This window comes from Anomaloglossus baeobatrachus, chromosome 4 (genome assembly GCF_048569485.1).
Source record: "Anomaloglossus baeobatrachus isolate aAnoBae1 chromosome 4, aAnoBae1.hap1, whole genome shotgun sequence".
Taxonomy (NCBI): Eukaryota; Metazoa; Chordata; class Amphibia; order Anura; family Aromobatidae; genus Anomaloglossus; species Anomaloglossus baeobatrachus.
In genome coordinates this window covers 669,882,643-669,903,956 of record NC_134356.1, presented here as the reverse complement: position 1 = coordinate 669,903,956, position 21,314 = coordinate 669,882,643, and the positions used below count along the sequence as shown (strand labels likewise).

At 44.8% G+C, this 21,314-nt stretch overlaps 5 non-coding genes across 5 annotated transcripts; all 5 read left to right on the top strand.

Moving 5' to 3' along the window:
• Positions 1 to 1,154: 1,154 nt before the first annotated feature.
• On the top strand, positions 1,155 to 1,228 carry TRNAI-AAU (transfer RNA isoleucine (anticodon AAU)). Its single transcript has one exon. It is a non-coding gene; the product is annotated as a tRNA-Ile (tRNA).
• Positions 1,229 to 11,972: 10,744 nt separating this feature from the next.
• Positions 11,973 to 12,046, top strand: TRNAI-GAU (transfer RNA isoleucine (anticodon GAU)). The gene has a single exon. It is a non-coding gene; the product is annotated as a tRNA-Ile (tRNA).
• Positions 12,047 to 12,618: 572 nt separating this feature from the next.
• Positions 12,619 to 12,692, top strand: TRNAI-AAU (transfer RNA isoleucine (anticodon AAU)). Its single transcript has one exon. It is a non-coding gene; the product is annotated as a tRNA-Ile (tRNA).
• Positions 12,693 to 13,422: 730 nt separating this feature from the next.
• Positions 13,423 to 13,496, top strand: TRNAI-AAU (transfer RNA isoleucine (anticodon AAU)). The gene has a single exon. It is a non-coding gene; the product is annotated as a tRNA-Ile (tRNA).
• Positions 13,497 to 14,067: 571 nt separating this feature from the next.
• On the top strand, positions 14,068 to 14,141 carry TRNAI-AAU (transfer RNA isoleucine (anticodon AAU)). Its single transcript has one exon. It is a non-coding gene; the product is annotated as a tRNA-Ile (tRNA).
• Positions 14,142 to 21,314: the final 7,173 nt, after the last annotated feature.

Sequence of the window (21,314 nt, the reverse complement as noted above, 5' to 3'; positions counted from 1 at the left end):
ACGCCAAGGTTGCGGGTTCGACCCCCTTGCTGGCCATTCCTTTGGCTTTCTGTTCACATCCAGTGACTTTTGGAAAAAGATCCGTAGGTTTTATCCATCCAATGTGTAAAATTAATTTACAAACTTGAAATAACTTGGTTAGAGTAAGAGAGTGGCCATGTTACATCGTCGTTAACCTTAAAGTATGACAGAGTAACGAATTGAAGCAAAATAGAAATATAATTTATTGTATGGCCAGAGATATAACTGTAAATATTGACAGCTAAGTCTATCACTAATTGTAATGCAGGCAAAAACTAATCCAAGCAATGGCGTAATTTACTGGCTCATCACGTGACAAGTTAGAGTGGTTGGTGGCAACATATTGCTCATAATATAAAAAAAGCTTGTCAATTCTCATTTAAGATTGGTTCCTATGCTTTTGATGGGCTCTCTAAGAATTAGTCAACTTTCAACGTATTTTACCTTTCACTGTGGACAGATCAAGCTTTGAGAGGTCAGTAGCTGGCTCAAAATTAGAGCAAGTTCATTAAAAGAGAGTAGATATGGGGCAAAAGTGGCCGGTTAGCTCAATCGGTTAGAGCGTGATGCTAATAACGCCAAGGTTGCGGGTTCGACCCCCGTGCTGGCCATTCCTTTGGCTTTCTGTTCACATCCAGTGACTTTTGGAAAAAGATCCGTAGGTTTTATCCATCCAATGTGTAAAATTAATTTACAAACTTGAAATAACTTGGTTAGAGTAAGAGAGTGGCCATGTTACATCGTCGTTAACCTTAAAGTATGACAGAGCAACGAATTGAAGCAAAATAGAAATATAATTTATTGTATGGCCAGAGATATAACTGTAAATATTGACAGCTAAGTCTATCACTAATTGTAATGCAGGCAAAAACGAATCCAAGCAATGGCGTAATTTACTGGCTCATCACGTGACAAGTTAGAGTGGTTGGTGGCAACATATTGCTCATAATATAAAAAAAGCTTGTCAATTCTCATTTAAGATTGGTTCCTATGATTTTAATAGGCTCTCTAAGAATTAGTCAACTTTCAACGTATTTTACCTTTCACTGTGGACAGATCAAGCTTTGAGAGGTCAGTAGCTGGCTCAAAATTAGAGCAAGTTCATTAAAAGAGAGTAGATATGGGGCAAAAGTGGCCAGTTAGCTCAATCGGTTAGAGCGTGGTGCTAATAACGCCAAGGTTGCGGGTTCGACCCCCGTGCTGGCCATTCCTTTGGCTTTCTGTTCACATCCAGTGACTTTTGGAAAAAGATTTGTAGGTTTTATCCATCCAATGTGTAAAATTAATTTACAAACTTGAAATAACTTGGTTAGAGTAAGAGAGTGGCCATGTTACATCGTCGTTAACCTTAAAGTATGACAGAGTAACGAATTGAAGCAAAATAGAAATATAATCTATTGTATGGCCAGAGATTTCAGTTTCTAAGCGTTTTTTAAGAAGTTTTGGGCAACTGGAATTCGACATAACTGTAAATATTGACAGCTAAGTCTATAATTAATTGTAATGCAGGCAAAACTAATCCAAGCGACTTTAAGCAAAATAGAAATATAATCTATTGTATGGCCAGATATTTCAGTTTCTAAGTGTTTTTTAAGAAGTTTTGGGCAACTGGAATTCGATATAACTGTAAATATTGACAGCTAAGTCTATCACTAATTGTAATACAGGCAAAAACTAATCCAAGCAATGGCGTAATTTACTGGCTCATCACGTGACAAGTTAGAGTGGTTGGTGGCAACATATTGCTCATAATTAGAGATGAGCGAACCGGTCGCGGTTCGGCTCGAGGTCGGCTCGCCGAATGGGGGTCCCGTTCGAGTTCGGTTCGTCGAACGTTCGACGAACCGAACTCGAGCCAATAGGCTATAATGGGAGGCAATCACAAACACATAAAAATGCATGATAAATGTACACAAACAGTTAATAAACATTGCCATAACAGTTACCGGTCCTCGCGATCCCTTCTGCACTCTGTCTCCTGCCGCTATTCCATCCGATGATCGCTGAATCCTCCTGTGACCGGCACTGCCAGCAGAGATGCAGGACCTGTCGTGACGTCAGAGTAGCCATGTGACCAGTCACGTGGCTATTATCTCATTGGCTACAGACTGGTCACATGACTATGACGCGTCATGTAGGACCTGCGAGTGCATCTCTCCGGTACACGGTGCACATATGTGTATCGCCGTGTACCGGCGACATGCTCTAGCACACGGTCGACTCCCCGTTCCGTTAGGGAGCGGCTGACACAGCCGGTCATTAACGGAGATCACCGTTGTCATAGCAACGCAGTTAGCGGTGACGTCACCGCCAACCGCAGCTCCGAGAGCACCGTTGATATGGTAACGCGTCTGTCAGCGTTACCGCTGTTACCGCTGAAAACCAGCACTGCTGCACGCTGCTTCCCGATTGTAGTGAGGATTGTACTGAGGATGAGGTTCCCCAGCCCCAAGTGATGGGCTGGTGAACCTCATCCTCACTACAATCCTCACTACTACTACACTAGAAAGAAAGAAGACAGAAGAGCAGGATCGTGGAGGGCTGACAGGGGGTAATAAAGATGGAGTCTCTAATGTGTCTGTGTATTTATTTCTATTAAAGTATTTTTTCTCTGTGTGGTGTCTTTTTTTTAACCCTTTATTGGAGATTCTTAATGGCCGGGTCAAACGTGCCTGACATTAAGAATCTCTGGCTTAATACTGGCTAGTAAAAAAAAGCCAGTATTAACTCATGATTACCCAACAAGCCACCCGGCTCCAGGGCTGTTGGAAGAGTTGGATACAGCGCCAGATGATGGCGCTTCTATGAGAGCGCCATTTTCTGGGACGGCTGCGGACTGAAATCCGCAGCAGAGGTGCCCAGAAACCTCGGGCTAACCTGTGCTGCGGATTCCAATCCCCAGCTGCCTAGTTGTACCCAGCTGGACACAAAAATGGGGCGAAGCCCACGTCATTTGTTTTTTAATTATTTCATGAAATAAGTGAAATAATTAAAAAAAATGGGCTTCCCTATATTTTTGGTTCCCAGCCGGGTACAAATAGGCAACTGGGGGTTGGAGGCAGCCCGTGGCTGCCTGCTGTACCTGGCTAGCATACAAAAATATGGCGAAGCCCACGTCATTTTTTTTGTGGGCAAAAAACGTCTGCATACAGTCCTGGATGGAGTATGCTGAGCCTTGTAGTTCTGCAGCTGCTGTCTGCTCTTCTCCATACAGACAGACAGCAGCTGCAGAACTACAAGGCTCAGCATACTCCATCCAGGACTGTATGCAGAAGTTTTTTGCCCCCTGAAAAAATTATGTGGGCTTCGCCATATTTTGTAATTATTAATATTTATAAAATAATTATAAAAAAGAGCCTGAGGGGACCTCCACATTGGATCCCCAACCACGGTAAAGCTGCCAGCTGTGGTTTTCAGGCTACAGCCGTCTGCTTTACCCTAGCTGGCTATCAAAAATGGGGGGACCCAACGTCATTTTTTTTTTTAACTATTTTTTAAATAGAAAAAATTAATGGGCTTCCCTGTATTTTGATTGCCAACCAAGGTAACGGCAGGCAGATGGGGGTGGCAACCCATAGCTGTCTGCTTTATCTGCTGAGAATCAAAAATACCGCGGAGCGCTACGTCATTTTTTTAAAGATTTATTTTTACAGCACTGTGATGTCCAGCAATCAAAATACAGGGAAGCCCATTTTATTTTTAGTTATTTAAATAAATAATTAAAAAAAATATATATGGGCTCCTGCTGCATTTTTTGTATTGCTAGCTAAGGGTAATCCAAGCAGCTACTGGCTGCTAACCCCCACTGCTTGGTGTTACCTTCACTGGCAATGGAAAATCCAGGGAAGCATTTTTTATTTTTTTTGCCAAAAAACTACAAAAAAAGGACGTGAGCTTCGCCATATTTTTGTATGCTAGCCAGGTACAGCAGGCAGGTGCTGGAAGAGTTGGATACAGCGCCAGAAGATGGCACTTCTATGAAAGTGCCATTTTCTGAGGCGGCTGCAGACTGCAATTCGCAGCAGTGGGGCCCAGAAAGCTCAGGCCAACCTGTGCTGCGGATTCCAATCCCCAGCTGCCTAGTTGTACCTGGCTGGACACAAAAATGGGGCGAAGCCTACGTCATTTGTTTTCTAATTATTTCATGAAATTCATGAAATAATAAACAAAAGGGCTTCCCTTTATTTTTGGTTCCCAGCCGGGTACAAATAGGCAAGTGGGGGTTGGGGGCAGCCGTACCTGCCTGCTGTACCTGGCTAAAAAGGCAGCATTTCGGTAGCCAACAGCTTACAGAGGGATAGAGTCAACCTCTTAGCTTTGTCATGGGTCGGAGGAAGTGGCCTTTTATTTGACCACATCTGAGGGACAGAGATCTGGCTGCTGTGTGTAGACGGTGTTGAGTAGGGTGTCCCTGGAAAAATGCAGGTTTGTGAGGAAAGTGCAGGCGGAGACATGATGTTGCCTTGATCCATTGTTGGTGCTATCGATGTCTGAGAGAGCTGTACACACTCACTTGTTTCCCCTTCCAAACCAACTGACGACCTTACAAGCAAACTGCCTGTTGCGGTTACAGTGGTGGAAGTTTTGCGTGGAAAAACAGGTGTGACAGCTGTCCCCACAGTCCTAGAAGATGAAGAGTGCGCGGATGCACTGGAAGGGGCAGGCGGTGGATGGTTCGCTCCGCTAGGCCGAATTGCAGCACGGTGAGCTTCCCACCGGGACTTATGATATTTATTCATGTGACGATTCATGGAAGAAGTTGTCAAACTGCTGAGGTTTTGACCTCTACTAAGAGAATCATGACAAATGTTACATATCACATGATTTGGGCGATCTTTTTCGATGTCAAAAAAGGACCAGGCTAGGCAAGGCTTAGAGGCCATGCGACCTGTTGATCCACCCCGAATAATGCTCATAGGCAGAGTGGTGGCTGAGGATGCAGTTGTAGACGTGCTACCAGTGCTCCGACTCTGTCCAGGAAGGCGCAAGGTAACTTCGTCGTCGGTTGCATCCTCCTCCACCGCCTCTGTTGACCTCCTCGAGTGCCTGACTGGGGGTTGACAGTAGGTGGGATCTAGAACGTCATCATCAATTGTTGTGTTTGCACTCCCCTCCCCCTCAGACCGAGCCTCTTCTTGCCCTGACCGAATATTTAAGTTGTCATCCCAATCGGGTATCTGCGTCTCATCTTCATCAGTATGTTCCTCATTGTCTATAACCACAGGTGTTACAGTTTGTGACAAAGGGTCAACATTATGCTCAGAAACTTGGTCCTCACGGCCTGAATCAGAGTCACAAAGGTTCTGGGCATCACTGCAGACCATTTCCTGTTCTGTACTCACTGTAGCTTGGGAGCAGACCTCTGATTCCCAGGCTATAGTGTGACTGAACAGCTCTGCAGACTCAGCCATCTCAGTTCCACCATACTGTGCAGGGCTGATGGAGACTTCAGAGCTAGGAGAAATCAAGTGTGATTGGGATGACAACTCAGAGGACTGGTGTTTTTTGGATGCGGTACTTGAAGTGGCTGAGAGGGCACTTGTTGGACCACTTGAGATCCATTGAAGCATTTTCCTTTTTTGCCCATCATCTACCTTTCTTCCTGTTGTTCGTGTCCGTAAAAAAGGGAGCACATCGGATTGTCCACGGTAAGTAGAAGACATCTTACTTTTGCTGGTAGATGGTCTATCTTCAGCAGATGATAATGGAGCTTTGCCACCTTCCCCACGGACAAAACCTTTTTTGCCTTTTCCACCACGCCTCTTCCCCTTTCCACCAGCATCTGTCATTTTGCCACTCATGTTGATTGCGACAAGATTGTGGACTGAAAATGTGGTAGTAAAAATTGAGAGGTGGTGAAGATTGCAGTGGTGGTCTAGCTTTATTAACAGCAGAATAATAAAGAATAAATATCCCTGACAATGCAACTTAGTTATAATTAGTTGGAGTGTGCAACGCAGGCAGATGCGCTCTGCAAATGTCTTGGCACTAGTGGGACTATAGCAAAGTCCAATAGCCACGTATAGGATGCCACTAGGTACACTGAGTGTTTGCTAGTATAATGGCTTAGTTATAATTAGTTGGAGTGTGCAACTTGCCCTACTGATCCCTTCCCCACACCTCTACTCCAGTCCCTCTCTCCGGTTGTCGCCACTCACCTAACTAAAATCTTCAATCTCTCTCTCTCTTCGGGTATCTTCCCCTCCTCCCTCAAACACTCTATCATTACTCCATTATTAAAAAAACCTTCTCTTGATCCGTCCTGCACAAGCAACTACAGACCAGTCTCCAATCTCTCCTTCATCTCTAAACTCTTGGAGCGCCTGGTCTACTCTCGCCTCACCCGCTACCTCTCCTCTCACTCTCTTCTAGATCCTTTACAGTCTGGCTTCCGCCCTTTACACTCAACAGAAACTGCCCTTGTCAAAGTGACCAATGACCTATTGACAGCAAAACGTAACGGTGACCACTCTCTGCTTATTCTTCTTGACCTTTCTGCTGCCTTTGACACTGTTGACCACCATCTCCTTCTCTCTATGCTCCACTCTATCGGCCTAAAGGACACTGTTCTTTCCTGGTTCTCTTCCTATCTTTCTGGCCGCTCATTCAGTGTATCATTTGCTGGCTCCACATCTTCTCCTCTTCCTCTCACTGTTGGGGTCCCTCAAGGCTCAGTCCTTGGCCCTCTTCTTTTCTCCCTCTACACTGCCCCAATTGGTCAGACCATCAGCAGATTTGGCTTTCAGTACCATCTTTATGCTGATGACACACAGCTATACACCTCCTCCCCTGAGCTCACCCCCGCTGTACTACAGAACACCAGTGACTGCCTGACTGCAGTTTGCAATGTCATGTCTGCTCTCTATCTGAAACTTAACCTTTCCAAAACTGAACTTCTTCTTTTCCCTCCATCTTCCAACTTTCCTCAACCTGACATCTCCCTCTCTGTGTGTGGCACAACGATAAGTCCTAGGCCACAAGCCCGCTGCCTGGGGGTTATACTTGACACTGATCTTTCCTTCACCTCCCACATACAATCTCTTGCCCGCACCTGCCGCTTGCACCTCAAGAACATCTCTAGAATCCGCCCCTTTCTCACAATGGAAACGACAAAAACCCTCACCGTGGCCCTGATCCACTCTCGCTTGGACTACTGTAACTCTCTATTAATTGGTCTCCCCCTAACTAGACTCTCTCCTCTACAGTCAATCCTTAATGCAGCAGCCCGGGTCACCTATCTGGCTAACCGCTACTCGGATGCCTCTGCTCTGTGCCAGTCATTGCACTGGCTGCCCATATATCATAGGATCCAATTCAAACTGCTTGTTCTCACCCACAAAGCTCTCCACAGTGCAGCACCCCCCTACATCTCCACCCTCCTCTCTGTCTATCAGTCCACCCGTTCTCTACGCTCTGCAAGCGACTTTCGACTAACATCCACACTAATTCGAACCTCCCACTCCCGGATCCAAGACTTCTTCCGAGCTGCACCAACCCTCTGGAACGCTCTACCCCAAGAAGTTAGGACAAATCACAACTTACTCAGCTTCAGACGCACCCTAAAGACGCATCTTTTTAGGGCGGCCTATCACACTCCCTAATCAGATTCGATTCACATAGTTCCTCTACAACCTCTCACAACATAGCTCCACATCAAACTCCATGGCACCCAAAGGCATCTCAAGGCTCGGGCCCACTGGTCCAGGAAACCATTATCCAGCCCCATTTCCGTGAGATGGTTGGATTGTCATTGTAAATAAGCACTTGAACCTTGCCTCTCCCCCCATCTCATTGTAGATTGTAAGCTCTCACGAGCAGGGTTGTATTTTTTTTTTCCCCTCTAAATATTGTATTTCTATAACTGTTACTTGTTTGTATATGATCCTCCTGAATTGTAAAGCGCTACGGAATATGTTGGCGCTATAGAAATAAAGATTATTATTATTATTATTAGATGCGCTCTGCAAATGTCTTGGCACTAGTGGGACTATAGCAAAGTCCAATAGCCACGTATAGGATGCCACTAGGTACACTGAGTGTTTGCTAGTATAATGGCTTAGTTATAATTACTTGGAGTGTGCAACGCAGGCAGATGCGCTCTGCAAATGTCTTGGCACTAGTGGGACTATAGCAAAGTCCAATAGCCACGTATAGGATGCCACTAGGTACACTGAGTGTTTGCTAGTATAATGGCTTAGTTATAATTAGTTGGAGTGTGCAACGCAGGCAGACGTGCTGCAAATGTCTTGGCACTAGTGGGACTATAGCAAAGTCCAATAGCCACGTATAGGATGCCACTAGGTACACTGACTGTTTGCTAGTATAATGGCTTAGTTATAATTAGTTGGAGTGTGCAACGCAGGCAGATGCGCTCTGCAAATGTCTTGGCACTAGTGGGACTATAGCAAAGTCCAATAGCCACGTATAGGATGCCACTAGGTACACTGAGTGTTTGCTAGTATAATGGCTTAGTTATAATTAGTTGGAGTGTGCAACGCAGGCAGACGTGCTGCAAATGTCTTGGCACTAGTGGGACTATAGCAAAGTCCAATAGCCACGTATAGGATGCCACTAGGTACACTGAGTGTTTGCTAGTATAATGGTTTAGTTATAATTAGTTGGAGTGTGCAACGCAGGCAGATGCGCTCTGCAAATGTCTTGGCACTAGTGGGACTATAGCAAAGTCCAATAGCCACGTATAGGATGCCACTAGGTACACTGAGTGTTTGCTAGTATAATGGCTTAGTAATAATTAGTTGGAGTGTGCAACGCAGGCAGATGCGCTCTGCAAATGTCTTGGCACTAGTGGGACTATAGCAAAGTCCAATAGCCACGTATAGGATGCCACTAGGTACACTGAGTGTTTGCTAGTATAATGGCTTAGTTATAATTAGTTGGAGTGTGCAACGCAGGCAGATGCGCTCTGCAAATGTCTTGGCACTAGTGGGACTATAGCAAAGTCCAATAGCCACGTATAGGATGCCACTAGGTACACTGAGTGTTTGCTAGTATAATGGCTTAGTTATAATTAGTTGGAGTGTGCAACGCAGGCAGATGCGCTCTGCAAATGTCTTGGCACTAGTGGGACTATAGCAAAGTCCAATAGCCACGTATAGGATGCCACTAGGTACACTGAGTGTTTGCTAGTATAATGGCTTCGTTATAATTAGTTGGAGTGTGCAATGCAGGCAGATGCGCTCTGCAAATGTCTTGGCACTAGTGGGACTATAGCAAAGTCCAATAGCCACGTATAGGATGCCACTAGGTACACTGAGTGTTTGCTAGTATAATGGCTTCGTTATAATTAGTTGGAGTGTGCAACGCAGGCAGATGCGCTCTGCAAATGTCTTGGCACTAGTGGGACTATAGCAAAGTCCAATAGCCACGTATAGGATGCCACTAGGTACACTGAGTGTTTGCTAGTATAATGGCTTAGTTATAATTAGTTGGAGTGTGCAATGCAGGCAGATGCGCTCTGCAAATGTCTTGGCACTAGTGGGACTATAGCAAAGTCCAATAGCCACGTATAGGATGCCACTAGGTACACTGAGTGTTTGCTAGTATAATGGCTTAGTTATAATTAGTTGGAGTGTGCAACGCAGGCAGATGCGCTCTGCAAATGTCTTGGCACTAGTGGGACTATAGCAAAGTCCAATAGCCACGTATAGGATGCCACTAGGTACACTGAGTGTTTGCTAGTATAATGGCTTTGTTATAATTAGTTGGAGTGTGCAATGCAGGCAGATGCGCTCTGCAAATGTCTTGGCACTAGTGGGACTATAGCAAAGTCCAATAGCCACGTATAGGATGCCACTAGGTACACTGAGTGTTTGCTAGTATAATGGCTTCGTTATAATTAGTTGGAGTGTGCAATGCAGGCAGATGCGCTCTGCAAATGTCTTGGCACTAGTGGGACTAAAGCAAAGTCCAATAGCCACAGATAGGATGCCACTAGGTACACTGAGTGTTTGCTAGTATAATGGCTTAGTTATGAGTTGGAGTGTGCAGAGGACAAGAGGGTACAGTGGCAGGATTGTGGTGCTCTGGGTAGAGGAATGGAAGCCTGCCTTTCTATTCCCTCCTAATGGTGAAATGCAGGGAGGAAATCCCTGACCTTGGCTGCACAGACGCTGGCGCTGTTTTCAGGACCTGTCACCTTAACTCTGACCCTGCCGGTTTGAGCCCTTAAAAGTACTGCTATAAAGTGCTCTCCCTATGCTGTCTAACGCTGTGTATGCAGCGCATACAGCTGTATCGGCTATAGGACTCAGGATGACGGAGCTGCGACAGTGATGTCTGACACCAAAGACGCAGAAGGCAGATAATGGCGTCCGTGAAGAAAATGTCCGGTTTTATAATGCAGGGACATGTGACATGCAGATCCTATCACACATGCCGTTGCTTCTCTGGCTCAAAGTCCACTTAGCTGTGTGTGTGTCTGTGATTGGCTGACATGCTGGCCCGCCCCACAAGACGCGCGCGCTTAGGGAAGGAAGACAAGAAAAAAAAAAAAAAATGGCGATCGCCATTATAGAAACAGCAGTGATCTCAAGGCGCTGTTCACGCACACTATACACTGAAATGTGATAATAGTTTGATTCACAGAGTGACTTACACTATTACAGCAGAAACCAAGCTATGATTTAGCTGTTTTTTGGCTGCTAGAACCGTTCTCGAACGTTTCTAGAACTATCGAGCTTTTGCAAAATGCTCGAGTTCTAGTTCGATCTAGAACATGCCCCAAAATCACTCGAGCCTAGAACTGGAGAACCACGAACCACGAACCGCGCTCAACTCTACTCATAATATAAAAAAAGCTTGTCAATTCTCATTTAAGATTGGTTCCTATGCTTTTGATGGGCTCTCTAAGAATTAGTCAACTTTCAACGTATTTTACCTTTCACTGTGGACAGATCAAGCTTTGAGGGGTCAGTAGCTGGCTCAAAATTAGAGCAAGTTCATTTAAAGAGAGTAGATATGGGGCCAAAGTGGCAGGTTAGCTCAATCGGTTAGAGCGTGGTGCTAATAACGCCAAGGTTGCAGGTTCGACCCCTGTGCTGGCCATTCCTTTGGCTTTCTGTTCACATCCAGTGACTTTTGGAAAAAGATCCGTAGGTTTTATCCATCCAATGTGTAAAATTAATTTACAAACTTGAAATAACTTGGTTAGAGTAAGAGAGTGGCCATGTTACATCGTCGTTAACCTTAAAGTATGACAGAGTAACGAATTGAAGCAAAATAGAAATATAATCTATTGTATGGCCAGAGATTTCAGTTTCTAAGCGTTTTTTAAGAAGTTTCGGGCAACTGGAATTCGATATAACTGTAAATATTGACAGCTAAGTCTATCACTAATTGTAACGCAGGCAAAACTAATCCAAGCGACTTTAAGCAAAATAGAAATATAATCTATTTTATGGCCAGAGATTTCAGTTTCTAAGCGTTTTTTAAGAAGTTTTGTGCAACTGGAATTCGATATAACTGTAAATATTGACAGCTAAGTCTTTCACTAATTGTAATGCAGGCAAAACTAATCCAAGCAACTTGAAGCAAAATAGAAATATAATCTATTGTATGGCCAGAGATTTCAGTTTCTAAGCGTTTTTTAAGAAGTTTTGGGCAACTGGAATTCGATATAACTGTAAATATTGACAGCTAAGTCTATCACTAATTGTAATGCAGGCAAAAACTAATCCAAGCAATGGCGTAATTTACTGGCTCATCACGTGACAAGTTAGAGTGGTTGGTAGCAACATATTGCTCATAATATAAAAAAAGCTTGTCAATTCTCATTTAAGATTGGTTCCTATGCTTTTGATGGGCTCTCTAAGAATTAGTCAACTTTCAACGTATTTTACCTTTCACTGTGGACAGGTCAAGCTTTGAGAGGTCAGTAGCTGGCTCAAAATTAGAGCAAGTTCATTAAAAGAGAGTAGATATGGGGCAAAAGTGGCCGGTTAGCTTAATCGGTTAGGGCGTGGTGCTGATAACGCCAAGGTTGCGGGTTCGACCCCCGTGCTGGCCATTCCTTTGGCTTTCTGTTCACATCCAGTGACTTTTGGAAAAAGATCCGTAGGTTTTATCCATCCAATGTGTAAAATTAATTTACAAACTTGAAATAACTTGGTTAGAGTAAGAGAGTGGCCATGTTACATCGTCGTTAACCTTAAAGTATCACAGAGTAACGAATTGAAGCAAAATAGAAATATAATCTATTGTATGGCCAGAGATTTCAGTTTCTAAGTGTTTTTTAAGAAGTTTTGGGCAACTGGAATTCGATATAACTGTAAATATTGACAGCTAAGTCTATCACTAATTGTAATGCAGGCAAAAACTAATCCAAGCAATGGCGTAATTTACTGGCTCATCACGTGACAAGTTAGAGTGGTTGGTGGCAACATATTGCTCATAATATAAAAAAAAGCTTGTCAATTCTCATTTAAGATTGGTTCCTATGCTTTTGATGGGCTCTCTAAGAATTAGTCAACTTTCAACGTATTTTACCTTTCACTGTGGACAGGTCAAGCTTTGAGAGGTCAGTAGCTGGCTCAAAATTAGATCAAGTTCATTAAAAGAGAGTAGATTTGGGGCAAAAGTGGCCGGTTAGCTCAATCGGTTAGAGCGTGGTGCTAATAACGCCAAGGTTGCGGGTTCGACCCCCGTGCTGGCCATTCCTTTGGCTTTCTGTTCACATCCAGTGACTTTTGGAAAAAGATCCGTAGGTTTTATCCATCCAATGTGTAAAATTAATTTACAAACTTGAAATAATTTGGTTAGAGTAAGAGAGTGGCCATGTTACATCGTCGTTAACCTTAAAGTACGACAGAGTAACGAATTGAAGCAAAATAGAAATATAATCTATTGTATGGCCAGAGATTTCAGTTTCTAAGTGTTTTTTAAGAAGTTTTGGGCAACTGGAATTCGATATAACTGTTAATATTGACAGCTAAGTCTATCACTAATTGTAATGCAGGCAAAACTAATCCAAGCAACTTGAAGCAAAATAGAAATATAATCTATTGTATGGCCAGAGATTTCAGTTTCTAAGCGTTTTTTAAGAAGTTTTGGGCAACTGGAATTCGATATAACTGTAAATATTGACAGCTAAGTCTATCACTAATTGTAATGCAGGCAAAAACGTATCCAAGCAATGGCGTAATTTACTGGTTCATCACTTGACAAGTTAGAGTGGTTGGTGGCAACATATTGCTCATAATATAAAAAAAAGCTTGTCAATTCTCATTTAAGATTGGTTCCTATGCTTTTGATGGGCTCTCTAAGAATTAGTCAACTTTCAACGTATTTTACCTTTCACTGTGGACAGGTCAAGCTTTGAGAGGTCAGTAGCTGGCTCAAAATTAGAGCAAGTTCATTAAAAGAGAGTAGATATGGGGCAAAAGTGGCCGGTTAGCTTAATCGGTTAGAGCATGGTGCTAATAACGCCAAGGTTGCGGGTTCGACCCCCGTGCTGGCCATTCCTTTGGCTTTCTGTTCACATCCAGTGACTTTTGGAAAAAGATCCGTAGGTTTTATCCATCCAATGTGTAAAATTAATTTACAAACTTGAAATAACTTGGTTAGAGTAAGAGAGTGGCCATGTTACATCGTCGTTAACCTTAAAGTATGACAGAGTAACGAATTGAAGCAAAATAGAAATATAATCTATTGTATGGCCAGAGATTTCAGTTTCTTAGCGTTTTTTAAGAAGTTTTGGGCAACTGGAATTCGATATAACTGTAAATATTGACAGCTAAGTCTATCACTAATTGTAATGCAGGCAAAAACTAATCCAAGCAATGGCGTAATTTACTGGCTCATCACGTGACAAGTTAGAGTGGTTGGTGGCAACATATTGCTCATAATATAAAAAAAGCTTGTCAATTCTCATTTAAGATTGGTTCCTATGCTTTTGATGGGCTCTCTAAGAATTAGTCAACTTTCAACGTATTTTACCTTTCACTGTGGACAGGTCAAGCTTTGAGAGGTCAGTAGCTGGCTCAAAATTAGAGCAAGTTCATTAAAAGAGAGTAGATATGGGGCAAAAGTGGCCGGTTAGCTTAATCGGTTAGAGCGTGGTGCTAATAACGCCAAGGTTGCGGGTTCGACCCCCGTGCTGGCCATTCCTTTGGCTTTTTGTTCACATCCAGTGACTTTTGGAAAAAGATCCGTAAGTTTTATCCATCCAATGTGTAAAATTAATTTACAAACTTGAACTAACTTGGTTAGAGTAAGAGAGTTGCCATGTTATATCATCGTTAACCTTAAAGTATGACAGAGTAACGAATTGAAGCAAAATAGAAATATAATCTATTGTATGGCCAGATATTTCAGTTTCTTAGCGTTTTTTAAGAAGTTTTTGGCAACTGGAATTCGATATAACTGTAAATATTGACAGCTAAGTCTATCACTAATTGTAATGCAGGCAAAAACTGATCCAAGCAATGGCGTAATTTACTGGCTCATCACGTGACAAGTTAGAGTGGTTGGTGGCAACATATTGCTCATAATATAAAAAAGGCTTGTCAATTCTCATTTAAGATTTGTTCCTATGCTTTTGATGGGCTCTCTAAGAATTAGTCAACTTTCAACGTATTTTACCTTTCACTGTGGACAGATCAAGCTTTGAGAGGTCAGTAGCTGGCTCAAAATTAGAGCAAGTTCATTAAAAGAGAGTAGCTATGGGGCAAAAGTGGCCGGCTAGCTCAATCGGTTAGAGCATGGTGCTAATAACACCAAGGTTGCGGGTTCGACCCATGTGCTGGCCATTCCTTTGGCTTTCTGTTCACATCCAGTGACTTTTGGAAAAAGATCCGTAGGTTTTATCCATCCAATGTGTAAAATTAATTTACAAACTTGAAATAACTTGGTTAGAGTAAGAAAGTGGCCATGTTACATCGTCGTTAACCTTAAAGTACGACAGAGTAACGAATTGAAGCAAAATAGAAATATAATCTATTGTATGGCCAGAGATTTCAGTTTCTAAGTGTTTTTTAAGAAGTTTTGGGCAACTGGAATTCGATATAACTGTTAATATTGACAGCTAAGTCTATCACTAATTGTAATGCAGGCAAAACTAATCCAAGCAACTTGAAGCAAAATAGAAATATAATCTATTGTATGGCCAGAGATTTCAGTTTCTAAGCGTTTTTTAAGAAGTTTTGGGCAACTGGAATTCGATATAACTGTAAATATTGACAGCTAAGTCTATCACTAATTGTAATGCAGGCAAAAACTTATCCAAGCAATGGTGTAATTTACTGGCTCATCACGTGACAAGTTAGAGTGGTTGGTGGCAACATATTGCTCATAATATAAAAAAAGCTTGTCAATTCTCATTTAAGATTGGTTCCTATGCTTTTGATGGGCTCTCTAAGAATTAGTCAACTTTCAACGTATTTTACCTTTCACTGTGGACAGGTCAAGCTTTGAGAGGTCAGTAGCTGGCTCAAAATTAGAGCAAGTTCATTAAAAGAGAGTAGATATGGGGCAAAAGTGGCCGGTTAGCTTAATCGGTTAGAGCGTGGTGCTAATAACGCCAAGGTTGCGGGTTTGACCCCCGTGCTGGCCATTCCTTTGGCTTTCTGTTCACATCCAGTGACTTTTGGAAAAAGATCCGTAGGTTTTATCCATCCAATGTGTAAAATTAATTTACAAACTTGAAATAACTTGGTTAGAGTAAGAGAGTGGCCATGTTACATCGTCGTTAACCTTAAAGTATGACAGAGTAACGAATTGAAGCAAAATAGAAATATAATCTATTGTATGGCCAGAGATTTCAGTTTCTTAGCGTTTTTTAAGAAGTTTTGGGCAATTGGAATTCGATATAACTGTAAATATTGACAGCTAAGTCTATCACTAATTGTAATGCAGGCAAAAACTAATCCAAGCAATGGCGTAATTTACTGGCTCATCACGTGACAAGTTAGAGTGGTTGGTGGCAACATATTGCTCATAATATAAAAAAAGCTTGTCAATTCTCATTTAAGATTGGTTCCTATTAGTGATGAGCGAGTACTAAAAAGCTCGGGTGCTCGAAGCTCGGGCCGAGCATCCCAAGATACTCGTGTACTCGGGCCGAGCAACGAGCCCAATGTTATCCTATGGGAGACCCGAGTATTTTTGTGAAATGACCCCCCGGCAGCATGGAGAAACCCTAAAAATGTCACAAAAGTCTTAGAAGAGTGCTCAAATGACATGGCAACAGCATGGGGAAGACCCCTTGAAGCATTTATCACTGAAAAGTCACAGCTGTGAACAATTTTGTCCGCGTTTTACGCCATTTTTACGAACTCACCAGAAAACCTTCCAAAATGACCCCAAAATGATTTTTCATGGCGGAAATGTTAAGGGCACATACCCAATAGTGAGATAGAGCTGGTGTATGTTACTTTTTGAGATTAATACATGAAAGATTTTACGTGAAAACATTGTGTGGCACTCCGATGTCCCTGAGAAGAGACGTACATGAAGGCCTCTTGAGTCTAATGTGCCCATTTTGAGGAAGTGAGTCTTTGTAGTATTTTCCTTTGCCAGGGCAGTCCAAAATTGTGAGGTTCACCAATGCCCCTGCATACAGACGTGCATGAGGGCCTGTAAACCTGAAGTGCCCATTGGAAGGAAGTGGGTCTATTGTAGTATAGCCCTTAGGCAGGGCAGCCAAAAATTGGGAGGCTCCACGTTGTCCCTGGGTAGAGACGTGCATGAGGGCCTTTAAACCTGAAGTGCCCATTGTAAGGAAGTGGGTCTATTTCAGTATAGCCCTTTGCCAGGGCAGCCAAAAATTGGGAGGCTCCACATTGTCCCTGGGTAGAGACGTGCATGAGGGCCTCAAAACATTAAGTGTCCATTTTAAGGAAGTGGGTGTATTATAGTATAGCCCTTAGGCAGGGCAGCCAAAAATTGGGAGGCTCCACGTTGTCCCTGGGTAGAGACGTGCATGAGGGCCTCAAAACATTAAGTGTCCATTTTAAGGAAGTGGGTGTATTATTGTATAGCCCTTAGGCAGGGCAGCCAAAAATTGGGAGGCTCCACGTTGTCCCTGGGTAGAGACGTGCATGAGGGCCTTTAAACCTGAAGTGCCCATTGTAAGGAAGTGGGTCTATTTCAGTATAGCCCTTTGCCAGGGCAGCCAAAAATTGGGAGGCTCCATGTTGTCCCTGGGTAGAGACGTGCATGAGGGCCTCAAAACATTAAGTGTCCATTTTAAGGAAGTGGGTGTATTATAGTATAGCCCTTAGGCAGGGCAGCCAAAAATTGGGAGGCTCCACGTTGTCCCTGGGTAGAGACGTGCATGAGGGCCTCAAAACATTAAGTGTCCATTTTAAGGAAGTGGGTGTATTATAGTATAGCCCTTAGGCAGGGCAGCCAAAAATTGGGAGGCTCCACGTGTCCCTGGGTAGAGACGTGCATGAAGGCCTCAAAACATTAAGTGTCCATTTTAAGGAAGTGGGTGTATTATAGTATAGCCCTTAGGCAGGGCAGCCAAAAATTGGGAGGCTCCACGTTGTCCCTGGGTAGAGACGTGCATGAGGGCCTCAAAACATTGTTCCCATTGCAAAGGAGCGGGTCTCCTGTTGTTGTAATGTCCATTCTGCAAAGAATGGGCGAAAAAATTTACCACTGGGGGTATACCTGAAACAAAGGCCTAAGTATTGCAATTTGTAACGGTCATCATCATGGTGGCACATGAGGAGAAGGAGGAGGAGTCCAGCGATTATCCAAAGTCCAGAAGTGTGTACCCATGGGTGAGTGGAGGTACATGGCAAACTTTAAATTCCGCTCTCATTTGCTGGTGGTGTGGTGAAGTCTGGCCCAATCCAACCCTTGTTCATCTTGATCAGAGTCAGCCTGTCAGCATTTTCAGTTGACAGGCGGGTGCGTTTATCTGTAATGATTCCACCTGCGGCACTAAAAACACGCTCTGACAAAACGCTAGCAGCAGGGCAGGCCAGGACTTCCAAGGCGTAGAGAGCCAATTCATGCCACGTGTCCAGCTTGGATACCCAATAATTATAAGGCACAGAGGAATGTCGGAGTACTGTTGTTCGATCTGCAAGGTACTCCTTCAGCATCTGGGCAAACTTAGGATTTCTTGTGGCACTACCCCGCACCTCAGGGGCTGTGGTACGTGAGGGGCTGAGAAAACTGTCCCACATCTTAAAGACTGTTCCCCTACCTCTGGCGGATTGGACTTGTGCCTCTCTCGGCTGTACGCCTCGGTTGTCCACTGATTCATGACATATGCCGCTAGCGTTTTGTGAGGGGAATGCTTTGCCTACTTCCGTGAGTATGGCCTTCCGAAACTGCTGCATTTTGGTTGACCTCTCCTCCACGGGAATAAGAGACAAAAAGTTCTCCTTGTAGCGTGGGTCTAACAGTGTTACCAACCAGTAATGATTGTCGGCCAAGATGTTCTTAACGCGAGGGTCACGAGACAGGCAGCTTACCATAAAGTCAGCCATGTGCGCCAGACTCTTAACAGCCAGGACTTCAGTAGCCTGACCAACAAGATGACTGAACATGCTGTCCTCCTCCTCCTCCTCCTCCTCATCTACCCTGTCCTCTGGCCAGCCACGCTGAACCGAGGATATGACTGGTGTGCATGTCATATCCTCAATTTGGCCGGAGAGTTGCTCCATGTCTTCATCCTCCTCCTCGTCATAGTCCTCCACTGCACGTTGTGATGAGACGAGGCTGGGCTGTGTGTTATCACCCACACCCACTACTGTTTCTTGCTGCAACTCATCGCGCTCCGCCTGCAATGCATCATGTTTGTTTTTCAGCAGAGACCGTTTTAGAAGGCAGAGTAGCGGTATGGTGACGCTAATAATGGCGTCATCACCACTCACCATCTTGGTGGAGTCCTCAAAGTTTTGGAGGATGGTACATAGGTCTGACATCCATCTCCACTCCTCAGGTGTTATGTGTGGAGTTTGACCCATTTCCCGACGGCTTAGGTGATGCAGGTACTCAACAACTGCCCTCTTCTGCTCACATATCCTGACCAACATGTGCAGAGTTGAATTCCAACGCGTGGGGACATCACACACCAGTCTGTGAGCCGGAAGATGCAAACGGCGCTGAAAGCCGGCAAGGCCGGCTGAAGCAGTAGGTGACTTTCGAAAATGTGCAGACAGGCGGCGAACTTTTACCAGTAGATCAGACAGCTCTGGGTATGACTTTATAAACCGCTGAACCACGAGGTTGAGCACATGGGCCACGCATGGAACATGTGTCAGCTGGCCTCGCCTCAAAGCCGCCACCAGGTTCCGGCCATTGTCACACACGACCTTTCCTGGCTTTAGGTTCAGAGGTGTGAGCCAGTGATCTGCCTGCTGTTTCAGAGCTGTCCACAGCTCTTCTGCATTGTGGGGTTTGTCACCTATGCAGATTAGCTTCAGCACAGCCTGTTGCCGCTTCGCCGAGGCAGTGCTGCAGTGCTTCCAGCTTGTGACTGGTGTGGAGGGCACAGTGGATGAGGATGCGCAGGAGGAGGAGGAGGCTGAAGAGCATGACATTCCGGAGCTGTAGAGTGTGGGTGAAACACTGACTGAGGTAGGGCCTGCAAACCTTGGTGTGGGAAGGACGTGTTCCGTCCCTCGCTCAGACTGGGTCCCAGCTTCCACAATATTAACCCAGTGTGCCGTCAACGAGATGTAGCGGCCTTGCCCACAAGCACTTGTCCACGTGTCTGTGGTTAGGTGGACCTTGGGTGAAACAGCGTTGTTCAGGGCACGTGTGATGTTTTGTGACACGTGGTTATGCAACGCGGGGACGGCACACCGGGAGAAATAGTGGCGGCTGGGGACCGAGTAACGTGGGACAGCTGCCGCCATCAGGTCACGGAATGCTTCAGTCTCCACCAGCCTAAAAGGCAACATTTCCAGCGCAAGCAGTCGCGAAATGTTAGCATTTAGAACTGTGGCATGTGGGGTGTTGGCAGTGTATTTGCGCCTGCGTTCAAAGGTTTGCTGAATGGATAACTGAACGCTGCGCTGGGACAAGGACGTGCTTGATGATGGTGTTCTTTCTGCGTAGGCAACTGCAGGTGCAGGAGTGGAGGAGGCTTGTTCGCAGGCAGCATAGACAGAGGATTGGCTCGCATGCACAACCAGCGAAGACGTAGCAGTGACATCAGCAAGCACTGCTCCTCGACTCTGTTGTACTTCCCACAAAGTCGGGTGCTTGGCTGACATGTGCCTGATCATGCTGGTGGTGGTCAGGCTGCTAGTTTTGGTACCCCTGCTGATGCTGGCACGGCAGGTGTTGCAAATGGCCTTTTTTGAATCATCTGGATCCAACTTAAAAAACTGCCAGACTCGGGAAGACCTAACATTTGTACAGGCACCTTGTGTCGTCGTGTTGTTCCGGGGAACGGTTGCCTGACTTCTGCCTGGGGCCACCACCCTGCTTCTTACTGCCTGTTGTGATGCTACGCCTCCCTCCCCCTGTGCACTGCTGTCCTCGCTCTGCATATCCTCCTGCCAGGTTGGGTCAGTTACTGGATCATCCACCACGTCGTCTTCCTCTTCCGCACCCTGCTCCTCCTCCTGACTTGCTGACAATTGTGTCTCATCATCGTCCACCACTTGTTGAGACACGTTGCCAACTTCGTGAGAACGTGGCTGCTCAAATATTTGGCCATCTGTACAGACGATCTCCTCATGACCCACTTCAATATGAGCTGGCGAGAGGCCAGAATGTGTGAATGGAAACGTGAACAGCTCTTCCGAGTGTCCAAGTGTGGGATCATTAATGTCCGAGGAGGACGTGTACTCAGCCTGGTGGTAGGAAGGAGGATCAGGTTCAGAAATGTGCGGTGCAGTATCACGGCTACTGACACTTGACCGTGTGGAAGACAGAGTGTTTGTGGTGGTGCCAATCTGACTGGAAGCATTATCTGCTATCCAACTAACAACCTGTTGACACTGGTCTTGGTTCAAGAGCGGTGTACTGCTGCGGTCCCCAAGAATTTGGGACAGGACGTGCGAGCGACTAGATGTGGCCCTTTGTTGTGGCGAAATTAGAGCTTGCCCACGACCTCGGCCTCTGCCTGCACAACCATCACGTCCACTTCCTTGTTCCTTGCCAATGCCCTTGCGCATTTTGCAATGCTGTGCACTGCTGACGTGTATATTCACTACTTGTGCGTTATATCAAAGTGTGTGGAAATTGCACACAAGTGCACCTGTACGCTGCCACCAACAGGCACACACGTGCGGTTTTAAAAACCAAGCACGGACGCAATAATAACCTAACAGGTTTTTTTGGGGAGCGACAATTACAGACAAGTC